General features: G+C 45.3%; 1 pseudogene; it reads right to left on the bottom strand.

The window, feature by feature from the left end:
• Nucleotides 1–21,160: 21,160 nt before the first annotated feature.
• On the bottom strand, nucleotides 21,161–21,334 carry LOC121537181 (annotated as a pseudogene).
• Between the last annotated feature and the right edge of the window lie 6,251 nt (nucleotides 21,335–27,585).

The raw sequence follows: 27,585 nt of genomic DNA, 5'->3' as shown, positions 1-27,585 counted from the left end.
AGAATATTTGTATTTGTCAACTAAGCAGTCAAGCATCGATCTATCATGTCACCAGAATAAGACCTTAGATATTTATTTGAAAGGCAGCATCAAGCTCGATCTCCTTGGCCACTTTCACCCTTAGATTCATCTGCAGCCTAATAAACTTATAAAAGGTTTCCGAGTAGTAGTGGGAGGACCACACAACTTGTGTCACACGTGACTCCAAGTTTACGCCGATATGATGGTTCTTATATCAATATCTGCGCATAAAGATGTTTTCACCTGCCATTTCACACATTATACATTTTCCAGACACAAAAAGATCCCACCATGTTGAATTAACACATTATCTGTCTGCATTTATAGTAAATTGTACTGAGAACTTCCTGTTGCCATCACAGCTGTCATGATTTTATACAGTATGAGTTTACTCGCATAAAATCTGTGGATGGAAACGTGGTTAATATTAATGACTAAAATATTTTTTGAAACAGAGCAAAATATTAAATATTTGGTTCCAGCATTCATTCATGTGGGGTCATGGTGGGAAATGCTCAGGAGTTAAGAGGAATGGTTTAAGTTGGGACCAAACCTTTTTGGCGTACGTGTTAAGGTGTTGGGTTTGACAGACTTTGGATCCGCCGGGGTTCGACTTCTGAGTCCGTTGGAGAGGATCAGCTTGAGCAAAGTGAGGTATAAGAATCACTGATCTACAAATATTATTCCCCTGTCCAAATAATAGGCTTTGTGTTTGATTTGCAGAGACTACGCCTCCCATGGCTTAGGCGATCCCCCACCAAACACACACTCAACCAGACATTCATTGATTAGATTGATTGGAGACAGCTTCTGTTAATTAACCCCATCAGAGTTCTAAGCCCTGTCTAAACCGGTGGAGGGGTTCTACTTAAGCTATTTGAAATTGTTTTAAGAAGGTCATACCAAGGATCATTTAGCTATTAGCCCATAAAACACATTGTACATGTTTGTGAGAGTCTCACCTTTGCACAGAAGTTAGTGTGTAGCCCAAACGGGTTGGGACGCTATAGAGAGATGTTAGCAGATTGGCTGTACCCGACTTCAGAGGCAGAGTCTCCTGACACTTGCTGGAGGTCCGTAGAGCAAAACGGAGAACGACCATCGTGTTTGTGGAAAGTCTCATCATAGTTTCTAGGCCAAACCGTTCTAACGCTATCAGAACTTATTTTTATGAGAAGACCGGATTCTCGTGATGTCTCTAAGTGGTCTGACAAACACACAGCTTTCTAGTTCTTTCCCCGCAGATGCGGAAGTGCGACGCTTATGCGGTGGATTGAGATGCATCCAATGCAAAGAAGATATCTCTAGCTTAGCTGACAGATTTTGAAGGGGATTTCCTTTATTATGCTAATTATATTTTTGCGTAGGGCGCTGAAATCTACTCAAGGGGGTTAAAGAACCTTTCCTAAGATGTTCTACCTGCAGCAAACTTAGTGACTGGGTGCATGCTGGAATACCGGTAAAAAGTGCATTGCCTCAAAACGTGCTCCCAAGACTGGCCCTACATTCTTAGAGCTACCTTTTTGGTTCCAGTAGATCCCTTTTTGGTTCTACCTGGAACCAAGAATGTCCTACCTGGAACCAAAAAAAGGTTCTTCAAAGGGAACTTATCCTATGGGGACAGCCGATAGCTTCTTTTTTCTAAGAGTGTAAGTGATTTACTATTACATAAAGGAAGGAATAATAGTAAGTTACAAGAAGGAAGGAAGGAAGGAAGGAAGGAAGGAAGGAAGGAAGGAAGGAAGGAAGGAAGGAAGGGGAGAGGAAGGAAGGAGGGAGGGAGTAATTCAACCAGGGCTATGACTATTACTGGTCTAAGGTCAAGCTAGGTCAGAGTCAGACAGTGATGATCACTTTGCAGGGTCATGAATGAGATGTTGGGATGATGGTCCAGCACAAGTCCTCCATCAGCAACATTTGTTGTTTGCTTGTTCTCCTACTCTCCTCTCTCCCTCACTCCCTCCCTCCGCCCCATCCCTCTTTTCATGCCAAGGGGTAAGCACTGGTGGAAGAAGAGAAACCAGTGCTCCTTCTTCCCTGCTCTCTTGCGACACACCAAGCTTGCATGTAGACATGCATATATACAGACCCAGTGGGAAACCAATGGCAACAGATAAACAGTAAGTATAAAGTTTGAACAGGACTGGAGGCATGTTTAGTGAGATGCTATCTGATGCTACTTCAACTACAATCTGCTGTGGTGAGAACGCCTCTACAGTCATCTAGGTAACATGGTCCACACAGTAGACACACTCAACAGGCAGATCCAGACCCAGAACAAGGTCAATTCAGACCACGGGTCCCGACTTTTATTTAGGAACTCATTTGGGCCTGTCCCCTGGCAAAATGTGGTAAGGGAAATTTGCTTTAAAACTACAAACATTTGCAAAAACAGTTTTGTAATGGGTTTGGGAATTGGGGTTTGTTAATACACCAAACCATCAATATCCATCCGGGACCTTCTTTGCCACCAGACATTCTCTCTAAATATTACTTGAGTACCCCTGCCCTAGAGTGGCTGATCTTAAGTTGTTATGTTCTTCCCTCAAATTGTTCCAAGGTTAGAAATTAAGAAAGTACTAACCTGATGCTTGATCTGTTGGTCTCCATGGGCTGTGTATCATTCCAAAAGTTGTCATCCCTCTCTTCCTCCCCTTCTGCCCTTGTTCCTACTTTTTTTGAAGAGCTGAGACCATTGACTTGGAATAGGTGTGGTCTGAAGCATAGCCTGCTTCACCTGTGGTCCTCTGTAGCTCAGCTGGTGGAGCACGGCGATTGTAACGCCAAGGTAGTGGGTTCGATCCCGGGACCACCCATACACAAAAAAATGTATGCACGCATGACTGTAAGTCGCTTTGGATAAAGGTCTGCTAAATGGCATATTATTATTATTATATTACCTAGTTTCTGTCTACTGCTTTTCACCAATTCAATAACTCATGAAGGTGAGTGAGCGTGATGAGGATAACTCCTTGGAATGAAACACGGCCCATTGGAGAGTCAGTCAGGTGGTCTCACTCTCTCTGCAGTGAGGTCTTACGTGATCATAATAAGCCTGGGCTGACGCACTTCCACTGGGCTCATTAACATTCCTGCATTTTCCACCCTATTCCCATGCCCTGCCTGGACCAAGGAGGCACCTCAGAGGTTTAGTAGGCCTACGCTCCATAGACGTCCTGACACCAGAACACTGAACATTGCATCCTCTTATTCAGACAGAGAGCCCATTACCGATCTAAATCTAATTCTTGCGGATGCAGAATTGCAATTTGTACAGCTTTTAGAATATATTGCATTAGGCTAACCTTCCATTGGGAATTGGGACAATATAAGCTTTCGCAACTATAAATGGATGAGTAAAGAAATATGGTACTTCATAATGGAGCAACTGGACATACACACATCTAATTACCGGTAGGCCTTTATATATTATCTTAATCTTCACTTGGGATAATGTAATACAACTTGGGATAATGTATTGTTACACGCATACAAGGGCGCCATCTATAAACCAAAAGCACATAGCAGCAACCCTGGTGGTATGGCTGTGTAAACAATGTAGCACAGCAGTTCAGTACACAGGTGTGATGTGACTCACTACGCACCACACCACTTTGCTCTTATTCATACTCCATTAACAAAGTAATATTGGTTGGATAGACTATTTGAAGTTCATATCACTTGGAAAAAGTGTAGGGAGAAGGAACCATTATTGTCTTAACACACTCAGATGAAGTAGATAGTAGCAGCAACCATGTGTTACTAACATTCTATATTCTGAACTTTAAATAGACATTTACAGCCCTACAGTCCCAAAGAATCTACTGGCTTTCATTCTGAGATGAACCTGACCAACACAGAAAAGCTTCATATCAGTACAGTAAAGTACGGGAGCTAGCACATCTTTAACAGCGACCACATGACACCATTTACTTTGATCATGGGGAGGGAGAGCCCATACAAGCACCATTTAACAAAAACATGCACAATTATATTGTTAATAAATATAAGGAAGTTGTCTCTTAGACTAAATAATACAAGAGTGGCCCCATACTGGGCTGCCACATGGTATTCCCAAGCGGTCTGCCCATCAAGTACTACCCAGGCCCGACCCTGCTTAGCTTCGAGATCGGGCGTATTCAAACTATGTGATGGCCTTAAGCGGAGAAATGTGATTTGGGCAGACTATAGGAAGTTGATGAGCCTCCCGGCGATATAGACCCAATCAATTCCCAACGACAGAAAGCAAAGCAGCCAAGTTAATGCTTACATCTGTCAGATGCTGGACATTCCAACTTTTACGCAAACTTTCAAGTTTTGTAGATCCTCCAAAAGTAATTCAATCAATTTCTCTTCATTTTAACAAAATGAACTAACCACAGCGTCATATAATTGTGGTAATTTATTAATGTTACAAATGAGCATAATCTATAACTGTTTATACTTTATTATCTAGCAATAAACACCTCAATCCATTCTGTCTGAGGACACAAGACAATCCATTCACCAAGGTAGGGCCTATACATTATCACATGGGTATATGTTTTGAAATTGTTAGATATTACTGCACCTGTTCGAGCTAGGAAGGCTTCAAGCATTTCGCTACACCCGCGTTAACATCTGCTAAACACGTGTATGTGACAAATACAAAGTTTGATTTCGATCGGAACATGATAGGAATAAGTACCAGTGCTACAGTAACGACTCACAAGCATTCAGGGTATTCAAAATAGAAAATGAATCTACACAGTAGTAACATTAGCTAGGCCTCGTTCACTTTAATGCAGATGCTTAACCATTCATCCTATGATGATAGCTAAAAGTAAAGGGAAAATACATGCTTACAAATCTCATTCTCAACACTAAACTCAACACATCTCAGAATGTGATAAAACTGGGCCCATAAAAACTGGGCCCATAACAGAGTGACAGATTATTTCAAACCAACATTATTTGAACAACAAGACCAGTGGAGAAAATGAATGCAGTCACCCACCACAATTTGTGCAGTCGCAGTTTCCACATTTGAGAGTCATAGCTGGAGCCTTGCCCTGGGTAGAACCGCCTTCCTGATCACAGTTTCTCCTTTTCGCCAAGTAAGTATGAGATGACTTTCACGTCCGTGAACGCAAGCAGTGATTCAGTCGCGACATTTTCGGCCAACAGTTACCACTCTTTGCCTCCTGATAATAACGCATCATGTTGACCAGGGTTTAACGACGTTTAGAACGCAGTTTGGGGACAAGAGAACGAGGAAAAGCGATTAATTTGATTTGACTTATTATATCGCTGTCCGACTATTGTCCCCATCATGCAACTAACGGTAGAAATTCCTTATACATCGCCTTTTTAAATGTCTGATAAGCAACACAATAGGCGATGTACCTAAATGCTGAAATGACGTTCGTGCACACAGCCAAACAAATGACAACAACTATTTTGGGTGTTTCGTAGCATTCCAGGCATTGTAGGCAAAGTCGTTTCCTTGTGTTCTGCGCTCAGTAAAACATGTTGCAATTACACCATCGACCACATGGTGGCATACGACCCCAGATATGGGGGAGAGACAAAAGTATACTGAAGCTACATCATCCACAACAAGACAGAGTAGTAGGCTAGGCTACAGTATAGTGGGAGAAACATTTTTCTTGGCAGTACAGCGGTACACGTATTTAATGATAAGCCATGTGCACATACTGGGAAATCACAATCAAAAATAGCCTGACTGTGATATGTGGTTCTTTGGACCTACCTTAGCTCAATATAGGCTGCAACCCATTGTCCCTTTCATACATACTGAGTATCTTAGCATGTAAAAGTTACATAGGCCGATATTTTTGTCCAATGTCATGTGCAAAGAGCTATGCATCCACTATATGAGTAGATCCACGAGAATCACATCTTTATCAATCAATCAATCAATCAATTTTCTTTTATATAGCCCTTCTTACATCAGCTAATATCTCGAAGTGCTGTACAGAAACCCAGCCTAAAACCCCAAACAGCTAGTAATGCAGGTGTAGAAGCACGGTGGCTAGGAAAAACTCCCTAGAGCGAAAGCCTAGGAAGAAACCTAGAGAGGAACCAGCTATGAGGTGGCCAGTCCTCTTCTGGCTGTGCCGGGTGGAGATTATAACAGAACCATGCCAAGATGTTCAAAAATGTTCATAAGTGACACATGGTCAAATAATAATCAGGAATAAATCTCAGTTGGCTTTTCATAGCCGATCATTAAGAGTTGAAAACAGCAGGTCTGGGACAGGTAGGGGTTCCATAACTCGCAGGCAGAACAGTTGAAACTGGAATAGCAGCAAGGCCAGGCGGACTGGGGACAGCAAGGAGTCACCACGGCCGGTAGTCCCGACGTATGGTCCTAGGGGCTCAGGTCTCTCAGTTGGCTTTTCATAGCCGATCATTAAAGAGTTGAAAACAGCAGGTCTGGGACAGGTAGGGGTTTCGTAGCCCGCAGGCAGAACAGTTGAAACTGGAATAGCAGCAAGGCCAGGCGGACTGGGGACAGCAAGGTGTCATCATGCCCGGTAGTCCTGACGTATGGTCCTAGGGCTCAGGTTCTCAGAGAGAAAGAGAGAACGAGAGAATTAGAGAGAGCATACTTAAATTCACACAGGACACTGGATAAGACAGAGAAGTACTCCAGGTATAACCAACTAACCCCAGCCCCCAGACACATAAACTACTGCAGCATAAATACTGGAGGCTGAGACAGGAGCGGTCCGGAGACACTGTGGCCCCCATCCGAAGAAACCCCCGGACAGGGCCAAACAGGAAGGATATAACCCCACCCACTCCGCCCAAAGCACAGCCCCCGCACCACTAGAGGATATCCCCAACCACCAACTTCAATCCTGAGACAAGGCCGAGTATAGCCCACAGAGGTCTCCACCACAGCACAAACCAGGGGGCGCCAACCCAGACAGGAAGATCACGTCAGTAACTCAACCCACTCAAGTGACGCACCCCTCCCAGGGACGGCATGAAAGAGCACCAGCAAGCCAGTGACTCAGCCCCTGCAACAGGGTTAGAGGCAGAGAACCCCAGTGGAGAGGGGAACCGGCCCGGCAGAGACAGCAAGGGCTGTTCGTTGCTCCAGCCTTTCCGTTCCACCTTCACACTCCTGGGCCAGACTACACTCAATCATATGACCTACTGAAGAGATAAGTCTTCAGTAAGACTTAAAGGTTGAGACCGAGTCTGCGTCTCTCTCACATGGGTAGGCAGACTGTTCCATAAAAATGGAGAATCTATAGGAGAAAGCCCCTGCCTCCCGCTGTTTGCTTAGAAATTCTAGGGACAATTAGGAGGCCTGCGTCTTGTGACCGTAGCGTACGTATTGGTATGTCCGGCAGGACCAACTCGGAAAGATAGGTAGGAGCAAGCCCATGTAACGCTTTATAGGTTAACAGTAAAACCTTGAAATCAGCCCTTGCCTTAACGGAACCAGTGTAGGGAAGCTAGCACTGGAGTAATATGATCAAATTTCTTGGTTCTAGTCAGGATTCTAGCGCCGTATTTACACTAACTGAAGTTTATTTAGTGCTTTCCGAGTAGCCGGAAAATAGAGCATTGCAGTAGTCTAACCTAGAAGTAACAAATGCATGGATTAATTTTTCTGCATCATTTTTTTGGACAGAAAATTTCTGATTTTTGCAATGTTACGTAGATGGAAAAAAGCTGTCCTTGAAACAGTCTTGATATGTTCGTCAAAAGAGAGGATCAGGGTCAAGAGTAACACCGAGGGTCCTTCACAGTTTTATTTGAGGCGACTTTACAACCATCTAGATGAATTGTCAGATTTAACAGAAGATCTCTTTGTTTCTTGGGACCTAGAACAAGCATCTCTGTTTTGTCCGAGATTTAAAGTAAAAGTTTTCAGCCATCCACTTCCTTATGTCTGAAACACAGGCTTCTAGCGAGGGCAATTTTGGGGGCTTCACCATGTTTCATTGAAATGTACAGCTGTGTGTCATCCGCATAGCAGTGAAAGTTAACATTATGTTTTCGAATAACATCCCCAAGAGGTAAAATATATAGTGAAAACAATAGTGGTCCTAAAACGGAACCTTGAGGAACACCGAAATGTACAGTTGATTTGTCGGAGGACAGACCATTCACAGAGACAAACTGATATCTTTCCGACAGGTAGGATCTAAACCAGGCCAGAACTTGTCCGTGTAGACCAATTTGGGTTTCCAGTCTCTCCAAAAGAATGTGGTGATCGATGGTGTCAAGGCAGCACTAAGGAGTCTAGTAGCACGAGGACAGATGCAGAGCCTCGGTCTGACGCCATTAAAGGGTCATTTACCACCTTCACAAGTGCAGTCTCAGTGCTATGATGGGGTCTAAAACCAGACTGAAGCATTTCGTATACATTGTTTGTCTTCAGAAAGGCAGTGAGTTGCTGCGCAACAGCTTTTCTAAAATTTTTGAGAGGAATGGAAGATTCGATATAGGCCGATAGTTTTTATATTTTCGGGTCAAGGTTTGGCTTTTTCAAGAGAGGCTTTATCACTGCCACTTTTAGTGAGTTTGGTACACATCCGGTGGATAGAGAGCTGTTTATTATGTTCAACATAGGAGGGCCACACAGGAAGCAGCTCCTTCAGCAGTTTAGTAGGAATAGGATCAGTATGCAGCTTGAAGGTTTAGAGGCCATGATTATTTTCATCATTGTGTCAAGAGATATAGTACTAAAACACTTAAGTGTCTCTCCCGATCCCAGGCCCTCGCAGGTCTTTGCAGATCCAGACACTAAGCCCTGGAGGAATACGCAGATTCAAAGAGGAGTCCGTAATTTGCTTTCTAATGGTCATGATCTTTTCCTCAAAGAAGTTCATGAATTTTCACTGCTGAAGTAGAAAGCCATCCTCTCTTGGGGAATGCTGCTTTTTAGTTAGCTTTGCAACAGTATCAAAAAGAAATTTTGGATTGTTCTTATTTTCCTCAATTAAGTTGGAAAAGTAGGATGATCGAGCAGCAGTGAGGGCTCTTCGGTACTGCGTACTGTCTTTCCAAGCTAGTCGGAAGACTTCCAGTTTGGTGTGGCGCCATTTCGTTCCAATTTCCTGGAAGCTTGCTTCAAGCTCGGGTATTTTCTGTATACCAGGGAGCTAGTTTCTTATGACAAATGTTTTTCGTTTTTAGGGGGTGCAACTGCATCTAGGGTATTGCGCAAGGTTAAATTGAGTTCCTCAGTTAAGTGGTTAACTGATTTTTTTGTCCTCTGACGTCCTTGGGTAGGCAGAAGGAGTCTGGAAGGGCATCAATGAATTTTTGTGTTGTTTGAGAATTTATAGCCACGACTTTTTTGATGCTCCTTGTTGGGGGTCTGAGCAGATTATTTGTTGCGATTGCAAATGTAATAAAATGGTGGTCCGATAGTCAGGATTTTGTGGAAAAACATTAAGATCTACAACATTTATTCCATGGGACAAAACTAGGTCCAGAGTATGACTGTGGCAGTGAGTAGGTCCAGAGACATGTTGGACAAAACCCACTGAGTCGATGATGGCTCCGAAAGACTTTTGGAGTGGGTCTGTGGACTTCTCCATGTGAATATTAAAATCACCAAAAATTAGAATATGATCTGCTATGACTACAAGGTCTGATAGAAATTCAGGAAACTCAGAGAGAACGCTGTATTGGCCCAGGAGGCCTGTAAACAGTAACTATAAAAAGTGATTGAGTAGGCTGCATAGATTTCATGACTAGAAGCTCAAAAGATGAAAACGCCATTTTTTTTGTAAATTGAATTTGCTATCGTAAATGTTAGCAACACCTCCGCCTTTGCGGGATGCACGGGAATATGGTCACTAGTGTAACCAGGAGGTGAGGCCTCATTTAACACAGCAAATTCATCAGGCTTAAGCCATGTTTCAGTCAGGCCAATCACATCGAGATTATGATCAGTGATTAGTTCATTGACTATGACTGCCTTTGAAGTGAGGATCTAACATTAAGTAACCCTATTTTCTGAGATGTGAGGTATCACGATCTCTTTCAATAATGGCAGGAATGGAGGAGGTCTTTATCCTACTAAGATTGCTAGGTGAACACCGCCATGTTTAGTTTTGCCCAACCTAGGTCGAGGCACAGACACAGTCTCAATGGGTATGGCTGAGCTGACTACACTGACTGTGCTATTGGCAGACTCCACTAAGCTGGCAGGTTGGCTAACAGCCTGCTGCCTGGCCTGCACCCTATTTCACTGTGGGGCTAGAGGAGTTAGAGCCCTATCTATGTTGGTAGATAAGAGGAGAGCACCCCTCCAGCTAGGATGGAGTCCGTCACTCCTCAGCAGGTCAGGCTTGGTCCTGTTTGTGGGTGAGTCCCAGAAAGGGGCCAATTATCCACAAATGTTATCTTTTGGGAGGGGCAGAAAACAGTTTTCAACCAGCGATTAAGTGCTGAGACTCTGCTGTAGAGCTCGTCACTTCCCCTAACTGGGGAGGGGCCAGAGACAATTACTCGATGCCGACACATCTTTCTAGCTGATTTACAAGCTGAAGCTATGTTGCACTTGGTGACCTCTGACTGTTTCATCCTAACATCGTTGGTGCCGACGTGGATAACAATATCTCTATACTCTCTACACTCGCCAGTTTTAGCTTTAGCCAGCACCATCTTTAGATTAGCCTTAACGTCGATAGCCCTGCCCCCTGGTAAACAGTGTATGATCGCTGGGTGATTCGTTTTAAGTCTAATACTGCGGGTAATGGAGTCGCCAATGACTAGGGTTTTCAATTTGTCAGAGCTAATGGTGGGAGCCTTCGGCGTCTCAGCCTAGCGGGGGGTAGAACTAGAGAAGACTCAGACTCAGACTCCGACTCTACATAATCGGGGAAAACCGGTTGAAGGTTTCTGTCGGCTGAATGAGCGACCCGGTTGAGCATTCCAACAGTATTTCCCTCCAGAAGCCAATGAGAAAGTTGTCCGGCTGCGGGGACTGTGCGGGGATTTATACTAACGTTACTGTCTGTACTTACTGGTGGCACAGACGCTGTTTCTTCCTTTCCTACACTGAGATTACCCTTGCCTAACGATTACGTCCGAAGCTGGGCTTGTAGCACAGCTATTTTTCGCCGTAGCGATCGTTCTCCTGTATATTGTGAGTACAAGCGACTGCAATTAGAAGACATCATGTTAATGTCACTACTTAGCTTCGGCTGTTGAAGATGTTGATGAACCATGTCCAGATAAAGCGTCCGGATTGAAAAAAGTTGAATAAGGGAAAAAAGTTGCGATGGAAAAAAGGAAAATAACGTAAAGTTGGCAGCTAAAGCACAGGAAAATGACTCTTCTGTCTCGGGGATAAACGTCCGGGGTGAAAAAAGTTTAACGAAAAAAAAGATGAGTGAGGACAAAACTAAAAAGTTGGTAAATTTGTTGAACACAAAGATTGATTAAACGTTTATTAAAGTAAAACGTAGAATAGTTTGGCAGGTAGCCAAGTAGCAACAAACAGCACAGCAGTACGGACAATGCGAGGCGAGGCGGAAGTCACGTCAAATCTCATCCAAATCTTCAAATCTTTATTCGTCAAGTACAATCACATATACGGAATTTGATTTGGTGAAATGGTGCTACCACAGTAAACAGAATCAACAAACAAGAATATAGACGAATAAAACATTATACAGACAGAATATATCAACAAAGAATTTCTGAATCCACATACACTAGGAAGGCAGCAAATATGCAACAACAAAACGCACAACCTTTAATATCTGTTTGTTTTTACTTTCAACAGGGTTATTTCCCCTGGAGTATGGAGTGCACCTTTCCTGAAAGTACTGAATTTGAGAAAATTCAGGCAAATCCAATTACTTCTGACAAATAGGCCTAGATGAATCAACCTTCTGTCAAACAAGTTCAGCTATATATTAGATCCAAGATGGAGTAAGAGGCATGCGGTTGTGTTTTTGTAGTGTGCTCGTGTAAATAGCCTGTTTTTTGTTTTATATTTCTCAAATCTCACTTTTCATCCTTCAACTAAATATACTCTTTTCCTGCAACCCGCCTCACCCAATGTGGAACGGATTCTAGTTATTTCATATAACTTATTATCTGAACCTCCGCTGAAACTAACCAGCCAGCTAACCAGCTGCCCACTTGCTATTAGCCACCAGTTAGCGGTTTCACCATTGTCCGTGGCCTGCACTACCTACCAGCCAGCTCTAGCTGGACAATTTCAGCCAGTCTCTGCACAGTCTGCACAGCTGCTGCCACTCGACCCAGAACATATCGGATTTTCTGGCGGAATCACTGAATCACTGGACCTTAACACCGGATCATCGCAACTTCCCAGCTAGCTGCAACCTCGAATGTGTTGTTATTGTTAGCTAATCAACCCCCGTCAAACAAGGCACCAGTTAGTGCCTTGAGCTAGCCTCGAGCCAGGCCCATCTCCCGACTATCTACCTCTCTGTCAACCTGGACGGGACCTCCCTAGTGTCGACACGGGCCGCCGATCCATCACGACGTGATCGTCTGATGTGGTTTCAACAGGCTTCCCACATTGCAACGACCAAGAAGATCCATCTACTAGCCCGGCCCACGCACACCGCTAATCCAATCGCCGTACCTCCTGCTCACTGTGTGCAGCCATCAACTGCTCCCTGACTCACCTAATTGCTGTCCTTCTGGACCTTGTGGATCATTCAGCTACACAGCTGATGCCTGCTGGACTGTTCCTTCTACACGGTACCCCCATCCTGTTTATCTGTCCCTGTTTATCTGTTTAGCCTCAGCCCAAACTTTCTCATCCGCCATTCACCAGTTGTTGTCTGCTCTCTTTCGGGAATAACACCTGTGATTGCTATGCCTCTCTCCCATGTCAATATGCCTTGCCTATTGCTGTTTCGGTTAGTTCTTATTATACAATTTCATTGTCCCCCAGTCCCGCTCAACCTGCCTCAGATAAGCTCCTTTGTCCCACCCCCCCATACACGTGGAGACCAGCTCAATCGGTGCCTCCAGTGATGCTATCTCTTTCATCGTTACCCAACGCTTAGGTTTACCTCCACTGTACTCATATCCTTCCATATCCTTGTCTGTACATAATGCCCTGAATCTATTCTACAACACCCCCAGAGAAATCTGCCCTTTTATTCTCTCGTACCCAACGCACTAGAAGACCAGTTCTTAAGCCTTTAGCCATATCCTTATTCTACTCCTCCCCTGTTCCTCTGGTGATGTAGAGGTTAAACCAGGCCCTGTAGCCCCCAGTATCACTCCTACTCCCCAGGCGCTATCATTGATAGTCCCCTGTAGCTCAGTTGGTATAGCATGGCGCTTGCAACGCCAGGGTTGTGGGTTCGTTTCCCACGGGGGCCAGTGGGAGAAATGTATGTGCACTCACTAATTGTAAGTCGCTCTGGATAAGAGCATCTTACAAATGACTAAGAGATTTGCTGACTTCTGTAACCGTAAAGCCTTGGTTTCTTGCATGTTAACATCAGGAAGCCTCCTCCTAAGTTTAAGTTATTCACTGCATTAGCACCTCCGCCAACCCCTGATGTTCTAGCAGTGTCTGAATCCTGGCTTAGGAAGGCCACCAAAAACTCTGAAATGTCCATCCCCAACTACAACATTTTCCGTCTAGATAGAACTGCCAAAGGGGGCGGAGTTGCAATCTACTGTAGAGATAGCCTGCAGAGCTCTATCATACTATCTAGGTCTGTGCCCAAACAGTTTGAGCTTCTACTTCTAAAAATCCACATTTCCAGAAATAAGTCTATCACTGTTGCCGCTTGCTACAGACCCCCTCAGCCCCCAGCTGTGCCCTGGACACCATATGTGATTTGATTGCCCCCCATCTATCCTCAGAGTTCGTACTGCTTGGTGACCTAAACTGGGATATGCTTAACACCCCGGCCGTCCTACAATCTAAACTAGATGCCCTCAATCTCACACAAATTATCAAGGAACCTACCAGGTAAAACCCTAAATCCGTAAACATGGGCACCCTCATAGATATCATCCTGACTAATTTACCCTCTAAATACACCTCCGCTGTCTTCAACCAGGATCTCAGCGATCACTGCCTCATTGCCTGCGTCTGTAATGGGTCCGCGGTCAAACGACCACCCCCTCATCACTGTCAAACGCTCCCTAAAACACTTCAACGAGCAGGCCTTTCTAATTGACCTGGCCCGGGTATCCTGGATGGATATTGACCACATTCCGTCCAGTAGAGAGATGCCTGGTTGTTCTTTAAAAGTGCTTTCCTCTCCATCTCTCTTAAATAAGCGATGACCCATTCAAAAAAAAATGCAGAACTAAGAACAGATATAGCCCCCTGGTTCACCCCAGACTTGACTGCCCCGGACCAGCACAAACATCCTGTGGCATACTACATTAGCATTGAACAGCCCCCGCGATATGCAACTTTTCAGGGAAGTCGAACCAATATACACAATCAGTTAGGAAAGCAAAGGCTAGCTTTTTCAAACAGAAGTTTTCATCCTGTAGCACTAACTCCAAAAGGTTTTGGGACACTGTAAAGTCCATGGAGAATAAGAGCACCTCCTCCCAGCTGCCCACTGCACTGAGGCTAGGAAACACTGTCACCACCCAAATTCAGATAGCTGATATTCTGAAAGAGCTGCAAAATCTGGACCCCTACAAATTAGCTGGGCTAGACAATCTGGACCCTTTCTATCTAAAATTAGCCGCCGAAATTGTAGCAACCCCTATTACTAGCCTGTTCAACCTCTCTTTCGTATCATCTGAGATCCCCAGAGATTGGAAAGCTGCTGCGGTCATCCCCCTCTTCAAAGGGGGTGACACTCTAGATCTATGGCCTATTTATTGCCTTACCTCCATAACTTACTACATTTGCACACACTGTATATAGATTTTCTATTGTGTTATTGACTGTATGTTTTGTTTATCCCATATGTAACTCTGTGTTGGTGTTGTTTTTATCGCACTGCTTTGCTTTATCTTGGCCAGGTCGCAGTTGTAAATGAGAACTTGTTCTCAACTGGCCTACCTGGTTAAATAAAGGTTAAATAAAAAATAGCTAGCGTGTCATCTTCTATGCTCGGACAGGGAACATACTCTCGGACACGCCTACCCGTGACGTATTTCCCCCTCTTTTTCCGCGACGATTTAAACCCCGCTGGCAAAAAAAGTAGGTATCATACATTGTAACCTATTGAAGAGTACAAATAAATAAAAAATCACGACTCTACGTGCATATTTATTGATATAAAGACGGCCTCACTTCTACATGTGACCGAATGTACAGTTTAAACTCTTAAATTATTAAACTCGTGACAACCTGCTCCTGCCAGCTCCTCACTAGTCACCTCGAAAATCTCTCTCCATTTAGGTCATGGTTGATTTTGTTCCCATGACACCTATACCTACAAAAGCCAAAGAGGATAACATTAAGAAATTTGTTTTCCTGCTGGTAGATGGAGATCCTTAGCGGAATGAGAAAATGTGTTTCTCAGCTGGCGGATTTGGAATCATATGTAGATATTGCGATGCGATTCAGGATCAATAAATGTTGTTGACACATTAAACCTATACACATGAAATGCATTACTTTGATTGATGCATTACAACTTATTCCCATTTGATTTGATTGATTCCCTCTTGTTTACTGTTAAGCTTACAGTGTCCAAAATCGGGCACTAGAATTACTTTAAAATGTGTATGTATGTATGTATGTATGTATGTATATGTTTACATGACTTATTTTATTGATTTCCCACCGTTTTAGAAGTCAGAAGACAGCCAAACCCGACCTTCCTAGGTAAACGTCCTCTCTTGAATAAACATGTATTTGCCTCCCTCTGGTGGTCGGCTGCATCATTACATCAATTTACACTACCGGTCAAAAGTTTTAGAACGCCTACTCATTCATGGATTTGTCTTTATTTTTACTATTTTCTACATTGTAGAATAATAGTGAAGACATCAAAACTATGAAATAACACATATGGAATCATGTAGTAACCAAAAAAGTGTTAAACAAATCAAAATATATTTTCTCCCGAGTGGCGCAGTGGTCTAAGGCACTGCATCGCAGTGCTAGCTGTGCCACTAGAGATCCTGGTTCGAATCCAGGCTCTGCTGTAGCCGGCCGCAACCGGGAGACCAATGGGGCGGCGCACAATTGGCCCAGCGTCGTCCAGGGTAGGGAGGAATGGCAGGCAGGGAGGTAGCTCAGTTGATAGAGCATGGCGTTTGCAACGCCAGGGTTGTGGGTTCGTTTCCCACGGGGGGCCAGTATGAAAATAATAATGTATGCACTAACTGTAAGTCGCTCTGGATAAGAGCGTCAGCTAAATGACGTAAATGTAAATGTTATATTTGAGATTCTTCAAATAGCCACCTTTTGCCTTGATGACAGCTTTGCACACTCCATACGTGTTATTTCATAGTTTTGATGTCTTCACTATTATTCTACAATGTAGAAAATTGTAAAAATAAAGAAAAAGTATTGAATGAGTAGGTGTTCTAAAACGTTTGACCGGCAGTGTATATCACTTCGCTGCAACGTTATGCCAAAGGGGCGGTCCTTAGAAAAACATTTATCCAGCTCGACTGCTTCACTGCACAGACGTGCCAAAGCAAATCGCTGAATTTGTCTCGAGCAATAATTTGTCTCTACGATAAAGAATGCAATATACACACTCCCTTAAACATAAAATAAGTAAAGAAGCAATTTTGTGTGGAAGTCCAACATTTGTTTTACGTCGGAGGCAGACACATTGCATATGCTCAGAACGACAAAATCGATCCCTTTAAATGTCCCTTCACCTTCGTCTATAGCAGTGTTGCCAACTCCTCAGTAAGGAAAGTAGTTATTGGCTGTCCTAAAAGTTGCTACATGATGTCATCACCTAATTTGCATAATTGGCCATGTGCATGTAACTGTGATGGACCCTTTAGGAGAGAGGAATAACGTCGCGGGAGAGACAAAAAGTGAGTTAAAAACACCCTAAATATGTTTAGCGCTACAAATGAACTTTCTTCTGTCGATTCTTGTTTTGTTTTTTATGTCACAATTCCAACCCTCCTCCTTTATCCGGGCTTGGGACCGGCAAAAGTGACCCAAAAGAGACACTCTGGCGGAGATACCTCGTTTTTTATTGTATTTTTTATTTTATTTTGTTTTTTAGTTTAGTTTTCTTAAGTTTGGTTTGGTTTTTAACCTTATGGTCCACTTAGGAGCCTACAACAAGTCACAGTAAAACATGACAATTTTTAACCATAACATTACAAATAAATGTTTGTATACAATCTACATTAACAATCTAAATGGACCAAAAAGAGACAATAGAAAAAACTGTCAATGGCAATGTGAGAAAATTATGGTAACTAGTCTGGCCCTAATTCAGGTTAATTGTTTGTTTTTTCCAGACCCCCCTCCACACACACACAGGCTGTGCTGGCTCACAGAAAGAGTGGGTCATCGTCATTTTGGTCAAGGCTCACTATGGCAGGTTCAGCAACTGAGGGAGCTGACTTAAATGAGTAAGCAGCTGATGTGCCAAAAAGCTGCAAAACATTATCAGGCAGCTGGTGCTCATAGCAAGCCTCACCAGACAGCTTCAGTCCATATTGAATGTACAGGATGGAGTTAAGGGTCTGCAAGGACATCCAATTTCTAAGTTTGCTTTTTACCACACTCATCTGGCTGAATACTCTCTCGACTTCAGCATTAGAGTGTGGCAAGGACAACAAAGACACAGCAGCCATGGCAAGTTCTTGAAACGGGTTGATATCAGCTGCATCCCTGAACTTCCAAATCTCACTCCAGAAGCCCAGTGTGTTTTTTGTCTCATTCCATTTACTAAGATGGATGGCACGCCATTGCTGGACAATCTTGTCTATCTCTGCAGGGGAGTAGCCAAGGAGCTTGGCTATTTTTTCTATTTCTCCAGGGCTCTTATTGTGCTTTAGTTTCCTCCACATTGAAAACTGACATGTACTGCAATGCTTCGATGTTGTCCAGCAGTCTCACCCTCAACTCATTAGTGAGGGAGATGGTGAAGGCTACACACCGCTTTCGGACATTGTTTTCATCCTCAGGCGCAAGGTGGAGCTCAGCTGCCTTTGACTCAAAAAGGTAACCAAGGTACGGTTTGGGACTGATGTATCCATCTATTGGCCCTTTGAGTACATGAACATTTGCCAGTGGATTCAGCACCCTGCTGCTCACAGACTTGATCAGGCTAACCAAGCTGTCAAGTAGCTTAAGAGGATCTACTTGCTCTCCCTCAAAAGCCTTGATGGCCAACTGTACCTCACCCAGGACTGACTTCAAAAAAGTCAGATACAATATGTTTTGAGGATCACTATACATGGAGTATAAAACCTCAGCCATGTAGCAGTGTTCACTGGACTTGGTGACTGTGAAATGCAGCCTAAGCTCCTCCCACTGGTCCAAAATGTGTGAAACCGCGGGTTCAATGGAGAGCCAACGTGTGGCACTCACCTTGGTTATCTGTAAAGGTTTCTCCCCACAGTTGATGGTCTCATATATGGCCTTGTAGGCCTCCCTGCGCTTTGGAGACACTGAAAACCAGTTATAAGTCTCTCGTACCAAGTACTCCACACTACGGTGGATGGTGTCATTGGAAGCATGACTTACAGCAAGCTGCAGAGAGTGGCACACACAGCGAATAAGAACCAGATCTTTGAGGCCATACTCCTCCTTCAGCACTTTATGGACCCCATTGTTAATCCCCGTCATAACAGAGGCATTGTCAGTCCATATCCCCAGTAGTTTCTCTTTTTTAAGACAATACTTCTCAAGGAAAGCCACAACAGCACGGGCTATAGATTTGGCATCTGCTCCCTCCAACTCAACAAGCCCCAGAAATGTTGATACAATTGTCTGCTTGGTGTCACTAAAGTACCTTATCACAACCCCCAGGTACTTAGAAACACTTACATCCATGGACTCATCGAGGAGGAGGCTGAAACGCTAGTCACCCACATCTGCGACCAACTTTTTCAGAAAGTATGGTGCTCGAACACCATTAATCATTTCTGTGCACTTTGTCCTGTGCATTTTGAAGTGGGTAGCAGCAGTGGAGTCTGAGAAAGCAGCTCTACATGCTTCTCCAATGTGATCACATGCCAGCATGAAGCAGTGTTCAGCGATAGCTAATGCCATGGTGGCCTCAGCCTTTTTTGCAGAGTACATTTTTTAAACCATAAATGGCAGCATGTTTTGGGTGGAACTGTTATAAGGCTTTGCCTTTTGAGTATGTTTTTGAGTTGTCATGTGTTACATCACTAAGTTTGGCGTAGAAATCAGCCTTACAATACAGGCAGTATGCCTGTGTATCATCTCCAATAAATGGCTTCAACCAGCCTTTGAATTCAGGGTTTGATTCCCACTCCTTTCTGTATTTTTGAGTGTACAGTTTAGACTGAGACATGATGAGCTAGCCAGCTAGATGATTAGCTTATGTCACAGAGAGGCACACACACAGTGGACGAGGTGAGCAAGTGACTGAGGCTGTGTGAGTCAAATGCAGTGATTTATTTTTGTGCAGTGATGTATTTTAGACAAAGAACATTTACATCCTGCCCTGAATGTAAGCCAGGGCGGGATCAGCCAGCGGCGGCTTCCCGCATGCGCGATTCATTTGCAGTCTGGACGCGGAGGGGTGAACATCTCCTGCTCTGATTGCAGCTGGGAGGGACTGCTGCGCGAGGACTGGGCCGCTTGTGAGTGCTTTGGGATGGGGGTGGGGCCCACGGCAGCACCCGCTTCTCGTTGAAAAGAGTAAGAACGATACGTGCTTTCACGTCAGAGTCTCCAAAAGTCTCCAATAACACCAGAAAAAGTCACTAGATTTGTTGCTAGAGGGGTCTGAATACTCGCTAAATATAGCGACAAAGTCGCTAAGTTGGCAACACTGGTCTATAGGAGGGACGCACGCTGTTTAAATGGCACAAATGTTGATTTAGACATTCACAAATTTAACAGATTTTGACTATCACTAATGTCAGTATATGTTTGGTAAAGTAATAAAGAACATTAAATAATTTAAGACAGATTATAACTATATATGGACATATTATCATATTTGTATATGTTTTATTATACTTGTATTGTGTACTACATCATATGGGTTGAAAAGTGTTTTTTTCTCAGACATAAATAAACAATTCCAGGTGAAAGCCAAAGGTCATAGCTTTAAAATAACAAAAACAATTTGTCACATGCACCGAATACCATGAAATGCTTACTTACAAGCCCTTAACCAACAATGCAGTTTTAAGAAAATAGAGTTAAGAAAATATTTACTAAATAAACAAAAGTTTTAAAAAAGTAACACAATAAAATAACAATAACGAGGCTATATACAGGGGGTACCGGTACCGAGTCAATGTACAGGTTAGTTGAGGTAATTGAGGTAATTTGTTCATGTAGGTACGGGTAAAGTGACTATGCATGGATAATAAACAGCGAGTAGCAGCAGTGTAAAAACAAAGGGAGGTCAATGCAAATAGTCCGGGTGGCCATTTGATTAATTGTTCTGCAGTCTTATGACTTGGGGGTGGTGGAACACCACTACATTAATAAAATATTGCTCTCCTGCTAGATTGATGACTAAAGCCATAGCAAATCAGCTGTCAGCGCAATTAATGTCATTCATGGTGCAGTAGACACATTTTACCTTTAAAAAAACCAGTAGATGTCAATATTTACTTGATATGAGAGGCTGACACCCTCAGCAGGTCAGTGCAATTCGCCATTGGAACCAGGAACACGTTTCATGAATAAAACAGAAAGAAAACTAGAGACCACTGCAAGCATCTGAGGTTAGATAACTGTTCATGTTTGTGTCCAGCAGACTGTTAATACAGTAAGAAGATACCACAACAGAGAAAATTGTCACTTGGCACAGTGTTATAGGACACCTTCAGCTAAACAATCACGTGTGCAGTGGGCAGTAAAGAGTGTCTTATTTTTTTTGCCACAATTTACTTTGATTTCACATGAATAGCGTCCGAGAATAGCCGACGTTGTGCTATATACCTTTTTTTGTTGTTGCAGTCACTGACAGATAACAAGCTCAAACGGGACACTGACAGCAAAGGAAACTCTTCAGATATGACTCTGTATCTTTTGACAACGTTAGGGGGGTGCACTGTTCCTGGAGATACTGCAATACCAGATCAATGCGTGGAGTGGACAGAGCAAGCCCCTATTCCATCTCCCTTTTCCAAAAATCAATTTAATGTATGGTTCCCAGATAGGGAACGTATCAGATATTAAACTGATAAGAACAGATGATGGATGATTCAAAGCTTTTATTTGACCAAATCACTCTTTACACTGGTGAACAATTCATCAAACAAAAATGCTTGGCCCCATTCTTTTGCAGGGGGCTAAAGCATACAAAAAATTTATACTCAATAATCATACGATTTAGTGCATTTAAACAGCCGGTGTTAACAATTTACATGGCGCTCAGCGCCCTTCTGTGGGCCCATATATTACAACAAAACTACATAATAACCCATTCACAAAAAAAACACCTCTAAGATACCCATACTTCGCTCCTTAGACTAAACCCAGTCCCCCCTTCCACCGCTCCAGAGCGGTATGGTGGCACCACTTCCTCATCCTCCCCCTCAAATCCCCTTCCACCCTCCTAACAATCCCCTTCACCCCCCAGTCTGCCCCAGACTTCACCAAAACCTGTCTCTCATCCCACAGTCCCTGCTTGAATAGGCTGATGAGGACCCACATAAGCAATCTGTCCCTGCCTACCCCTCCCGCTCTCCCTACTCCTCTCTCCACCCTCACCCAGGTCAGGACAAAGTCCCCCTTCACCCTCCCTAACAACCCCTGGAGCCCTGGCCCACACTATTCCGGCGAATGACCAGTGCCAGAAAATGTGGCATATTGTTTAATCCCCACCGCAAGTTGGTCTCGGTCACTGGGGGGGATCGCGCCAAGCTATGGATGGATGGATCGTACCATCTAGCACTTGTGAATGTTCAACCGATTTAGGTCCTTGAATCGATTATCTAGGCCGATGCCTGAATGGCCTCCCAGACCACAGCGGGGGAACTCACCACAGGTGGTGCGCAAACGCTCCGTCTGACCTCCTCGTACAGGTGTCTGTGGTCCAAACCTAATAGGGAAACTTCAACTGTGGGATGTGCAAGCAGCCACTTCGCTGAGTGGCTGAAGTGCCACGGCAGCTGTTTAGCCCTAGGTGCCGTGTTAGACTACACCATTACGCTTCTAGCCTGGTAAGAGCAGAACACCTGCAGGAAGTACCTGGAGGGATTAATCACCGGATGAGCGAGCTCCATCAACAGAAAATAAAATAAAATCGAGTTCAGCTTGAGGAGGAAGTGTGGAACTCCCTTCCCTCCCCGATGGAGGAGCGCTTGCGTACCCTGGCGACATACTCGTACCTGCCCCCCCACATGAACTGAAACACGAGCCTCACAAGATCTTTCCTCATGCTCGCTGGCAATGGATAGATGAACCCCAAGTATAAAAGGGAGGGTAGTACATCCACCTTCAGGACCAGGACCAGGCCCTCCACATTGCCAGCTTCCTCTGTAGCGCTGCGATCCTCATGTTCCAGTTCAGCGTTGCAGAGCTGGGGGTCTCAAAGTGGACCCCAAGGATCCTCAGGGCCCCGTTATAGAGAGATAGTCCCCCAGGCACGTCCGTCCTACTCCGCCACCTTCCAAAAAACTTAACAGATGACTTAGCGACGTTAAGGACTGCTCCCGACGCGCAGGTAAAGTATCCAATGATGGCAAGAGACCTGAGCAGGCACAAGTCCCTGCATAGAAGCAAGGTGGTGTGTGTCATCGGCATACTGCGTCAGCTTGACATGCAAACTGCCGCTCCCAGGGACCAGCAAGCCCTCCACCCCTGTGTCAGCCCTAATGGTAGCCACCAGGGGCTCCATATAGAGCACAAAGAGTAGTGCCAAGAGCGGTCAACACTGCCTGACCATTAAAGAGAGGCAAAACGTCCCTCACGTCTGATCCTCATGTACGACGTAGGGAACGGCTGTGTGCAGACGGTCTGCCATGCTAGCATTTTGTAGTCTACGCAAAGCATGGTCAACGGCCGCCAGTTGTAGAGAAGGGAGAGCACGCCAACGGCCATCGACCCGCCCGGGACTCCAGTCTCGAGGACGAATTTGAGGTAGAACTCGGCCGGCAGCGCATCCATCCCAGGCACCTTACCTTTCGCCATGCTCCTGAAAGCGCTCTCAACCTCCTCAAGGGAGATCGGCGCCTCCATTGCCTTGCTGATGTCCTCCAGCACACGCCGGGACAAGTGTTCTCAAAACACAGTACTCTGCTATTCCTCTACTACCCTCTTCTGGAACAAAGCCCGGAAATGGTCAGTTGCTACGATGACTCCCTAACCATCCTACCCTGTCCATACTTCACCCCATTAAAAACCTGTCTTACCTGCTTTTTCTCACCGATTAAAAAAACACTGCCGAGCAGGTCTCATTGTGTTCTAAAAACTTGTGATGTGTTCGCAGCAGGAAAGCGTGGCCTTCTGCTCGTGCACCTCCCTGAGCTGCTGCCTTTCGTACTTGAGGTCGAGTGACCATTGGAGAGGATCCACCACCCTCCTCTCCTCCCTTGCCTTCCTCTTGCTAAACCCTATAATAAAAACCCTGATCCTCACCTTGGCCAACTCCCACCATTCCAACGCCACCTCGCACATGGACCGGAGACCCTTGAGTAGGGCTGTTGCGGTGACCGTATTACCGCCACACCAGCGGTCACGAGTCATGAAGGCAGTCAAATACCACATGACTGTTTAGTCATGGTTATTAGGCTTCTCCAAGCTCTGAGGCTGCTGATGGTCATTAGTAGCCTACCAAATTTGCTAACTACCTGGTACTCAGCACTCTATTGTCCCTCTGATCACTCTGATATCAATGCAAATGTATTCGAAAATCTAATCAAACACTTCACGAGAGCCCATGAGCTCATGTTGCGCAACATTTCTATTGGCTATGCAATTGCACGAGAAAACAGTGATGGTGTCTACTAAAAAGACGAGGATCCCATCAGCTTTCTATAGGCTAGGCCTACTATATTTATTTCTCAACTTTCCTAATATTAAGCACATTGCTTATATTTACAACAGGAGTATAGCCTACCTGGCTGGCATGAAAATGAACCACTGGAAAAGCATCCTCCAGTCACTATTTAAGTGCATAGATTACATTTATTCTTTCTCGCTGCCCCTGTTTCGAGATAGGTGCATGATAATGGTCCATTCTAAATCAAAACAAATTTCACACATATATTATTTAGTATATGTAAAGATTAAATCAAGAATAGTCTGATGGGTGACAATATTACCCTATCACTTGTGAATGATAGAATATCACTTGTGAATGATGTCCAGCATAAGAAACTGTGATGGGTGATTTGAAGGAGTCAGGCGCAGGAGGGTAAATCACAGAATACAGAGTTTATTCCGAATACAGTGTTACGCAGAAATGCGTCAAACAGTCCAATGCGCAAAACTGGCGCACTGGAACCAAACAGGCACACGGGGAAAATATACCCCGGCAATACAAAATACACGGAGCTCAACCGAGCTACACTCTCCTCACATTAAACAATCACCCACAAGGACAAGGGGGCAGAGGCAACACTTATACAAGTACTAATGAGGGGATATGAACCAGGTGTGTGTAATAAACAAGACAAAATAAATGGAATGATGAGATGAGGAGCTGCAGTGGCTAGAAGGCCGGTGACGACGAACGCCGAAGCCTGCCTGAACCAGGAGAGGAGGCAGCTTCGGAGGAAGTCGTGACAGAAACAGCCTTTTTTGTGTGAATTTTTCAAATCATAGTCGCACACCTCATGTAACCTTACCCATAGGCCTATATATTTTGATAAGGTTTGTATCACAACTAAAGTGGCCAAATAACTTATTAAAATTAAGCACATTAATCTGCTTTACAAGGGGAACGACCGAAGGGAGCTAGCCTGCCGGGATACCACGTTGACTTTCAACCAGCTGGTGGACATGGCCATCCGGTTGGACAACCTGCTGGCTTCCAGAGGACGTCCTGGAAGGGGCCTGCCCGTTTCACCCCCCTGCAACCCGGATTACGTTCCGATGGAGCTGGGTGGGGCAGCGATCCGGGAGAATGGAGGACGACAGATCCAGTGTCACTCTTGTGGCAAGAGATGACATTCTGCTGCAAGCTGTCATCAGAATTCTTCTGGGTCTGGAGGCGGCAGGAGGGGCACTCTCGCGTCACCCCAGGTAGCGCAAACCCACACTCGTTCAGAGCCCTCTGCCGCGCACTTCACCATACACGTCAACGTCCCTGAGCACACGGTAGTTCCTCAGTGTAAGGCGCTGGTCAATTCAGGCGCAGCTGGGAACTTTATGGACAGGTCTTTAGCTAATAGGTTATGTATCACATTGGTTCCCCTACGCCTTCCATTGCCCATCAAAGCACTTGACAGTCGACCATTAGGGTCAGGTTTTGTTAGGGAAGTTACAGCACCCGTCACGATGATTATGCAGGAGACCCATAGGGAGCAAATCACCTTTTACATTATTGAGTCCCCTGATTTCCCTGTTGTGTTGGGTCTTCCCTGGCTCGCACTACACGACCCCACCTTTTCATGGCCACAGAGGGTTCTCACGGGGTGGTCGCGAGAGTGTCAGGGTAGGTGTCTAGCTGTTTCCGTTGGTGCAACCATGGTGGAAAGTCCAGACACTACCTCCACTGTGCGCATTCCCCCCGAATACCTAGACTTGGTGCACACGTTTTCGAAAACGCTGGCGACCAAATTACCACCCGATCGGTCGGGGGATTGCACGATAAACCTCCGTTTAGATGCTGTACCTCCCAGGAGTCTTGTCTATCCTCTGTCGCAGACTGAAGCGGAGGCTATGGAGACATATGTCTCCAAGTCCCTGCGCCAGGGGTTCATACATCCCTCCACTTCGCCCGCCTCCTCGAGTTTCTTTTTTGTGAAGAAGAAAGACGGAGGTCTGCGCCCTTGCATTGATTACCGGGCACTTAATCAAACGACCATTCGCTACAGTTACCCTCTAGCCCTCATCTCCTCTGTTATCAAATCAATGCATGGGGCGCGTTTTTTCACAAAATTAGATCTCAGGAGTGTGTACAACAAGGTGCGTGTCCGGGAAGGGGACAAGTGGAAGACAGTCTTTAGCACAACCACCGGGCATTATGAATACCTGGCGAATGCTCCATCAGTCTTCCAGTCCTTTGTGAACGAGGTGTTTCGGGACATGCTTGGTCGCAGTGTGGTGGTCTACATCGATTACATTCTGGTGTATTCCGCTATGCGCGCCGAGCATGTGTCCCTGGTTCGCAGAGTGCTGGGCCGACTGTTGGAGCATGACCTATATGCCAAGGCAGAAAAGTGTCTGTTCTTCCAACAGTCCGTCTCCTTCCACGGATACCACATCACCACCTCAGGTGTGGAGATGGAGGGAGACCGCATTTCCGCCGTGCGGAATTGGCCAACCCCAACCACGGTGAAGGAGGTGCAGCGCTTCATTGGCTTTGCCAATTACTATCGGAGGTTTATCCGGGGCTTTGGCAAGGTCGCAGCTCCCATCACCTCTCTGTTGAAGGGTGAGCTGTCCCGGCTCCGCTGGTCTGCTGAGGCTAACAGGGCTTTCAGTAACCTGAGGGCTCTGTTCACCTCAGCCCCGGTACTGGCCCATCCCGATCAATCATTGCCGTTTGTAGTGGAGGTGGATGCGTCCAAGGTAGTGGTAGGCGCTGTCCTATCCCAACGCTCGGGCACGCCACCTAAGCTCCGCCCCTGTGCCTTCTTCTCGAAGAAGCTCAGCCCGGCGGAGCAGAACTATGACATTGGTGATTGGGAGCTGTTGGCTGTTGTCAGAGCCCTGACCGTGTGGATGCACTGGCTCTAAGGGGCGAAACACCCTTTCCTCGTCTGGACTGACCACCGTAACCTGGAGTACATCAGGGCAGCGAGGAGGCTGAACCCTCGCCAGGCCAGGTGGGCCTTGTTCTTCACCAGGTTTGATTTCATGCTTTCCTACATACCAGGCACTAAAAACGTGAAAGCAGACGCACTGTCATAGCTGTACGACACAGAGGAGAGGCCCATAGACAACACCCCCATACTTCCGGCCTCCTGCATTGTGGCGGTAGTGTGGGCGGTGGACGCGGACATAGAGTGGGCGTTACGCACAGAGCCATCTCCACCTCAGTGCCCGGCTGGGCTGTGGTACGTGCCGTCTATTGTCCGTGATCGTCTTATCTATTCGGCACACACGTCCCCCTCCTCTGGTCACCCAGTCATCGGCCGTACAGCGCGCTGCCTGACCTGGAAGTACTGGTGGCCTACCTTGGCTAAGGACGTGAGGGTGTATGTCTCCTCCTGCTCGGTGTGCGCCCAGAGTAAGGCATCTAGGCACCTTCCAGCGGGTAAGTTACACCCCTTAAAAGTTCCACAACGGCCATGGTCCCACTTATCTATTGACTTCCTAACCGATCTTCCCCTCTCTCAGGGTAACACCACCAT

This window comes from Coregonus clupeaformis, chromosome 23 (assembly GCF_020615455.1).
Source record: "Coregonus clupeaformis isolate EN_2021a chromosome 23, ASM2061545v1, whole genome shotgun sequence".
NCBI classification, from domain to species: domain Eukaryota; kingdom Metazoa; phylum Chordata; class Actinopteri; order Salmoniformes; family Salmonidae; genus Coregonus; species Coregonus clupeaformis.
Note: the sequence above shows the minus strand (reverse complement) of the source record. Positions and strands in the feature narration are given on the sequence as shown.